The 825-nt window shown below is 31.9% G+C and overlaps 1 protein-coding gene across 1 annotated transcript in view; it reads left to right on the forward strand.

Moving 5' to 3' along the window:
- LOC108628166 (glutathione S-transferase-like) overlaps positions 1–825 on the forward strand; it is a 5430-nt gene that overhangs the window by 1740 nt on the left and 2865 nt on the right. The window lies entirely within an intron of this gene.

Here is an 825-nt window from a genome sequence, read left to right on the forward strand (position 1 = left end):
TCTTAGGCTCCACTTTGTCTTATAGATAATTTTATTTATTACATTGTACAAAATTTCTTTTAAATCGTAAGAAACTTGTAACATTTTTCTAAAATCGTGAATTTTCACAAAAACCGCTATTTTTCTGAAGTGAAATTATATGACAGAACGATTCTGCTTCCGGATTTGGTTTTGACATGAGAAACTTTATTGTAGATATTGCAAAAAATGAAAAAAGTCTCTTTTTGCACTGGGATATTAATTAATTTTCATTTTAATTCTACTTGTTGACTGCATTTTGTATGTAACATTCGCTAGAAAGGAAATCCTGAAAGATAAATTATCCATGCGACGATGCGACGCTTTCGTAATTCGAGACTTACAAACGTGATGTGCATTTGTTAAATCCTGAGTCCTGAGATGGTGTGACGTGATCACTGCGTACTCAATAAATTCTCGAACAATCAGATGAATTTTGTATTTCAATTCTAACTGGACATTATTGCTAGTTACACAACATTACACAATCGATATTGAATAATATCTCTTCCGATACTTGCAACATATCCTTCGCTCTTCAGAGGAGCTGACTCATGTTGCGTACGAGCGATACACATTGATGACACTAGGAGTTATTTTTTTATTGCACAATGATAAAAGTCATATCTCCTCGCAGAATGATTGCCCAGTTTTCCAGTCTTATTTACAGTATTCATTCTATTTTCAATTCATCTTTTACTTCTGCTTATTGCAAAACGAATTATTTTAAGTAACTTTTATTTATTGCAAAGTGAAGGATATTTGTAACACACTGTCAAATAATGAATTAAATTTGTGTACAAGACG

Source organism: Ceratina calcarata, unplaced genomic scaffold (genome assembly GCF_001652005.2).
Source record: "Ceratina calcarata isolate Rehan_Ccalc_2016 unplaced genomic scaffold, ASM165200v1 scaffold506.2, whole genome shotgun sequence".
In the NCBI taxonomy this organism is placed as follows: Eukaryota; Metazoa; Arthropoda; class Insecta; order Hymenoptera; family Apidae; genus Ceratina; species Ceratina calcarata.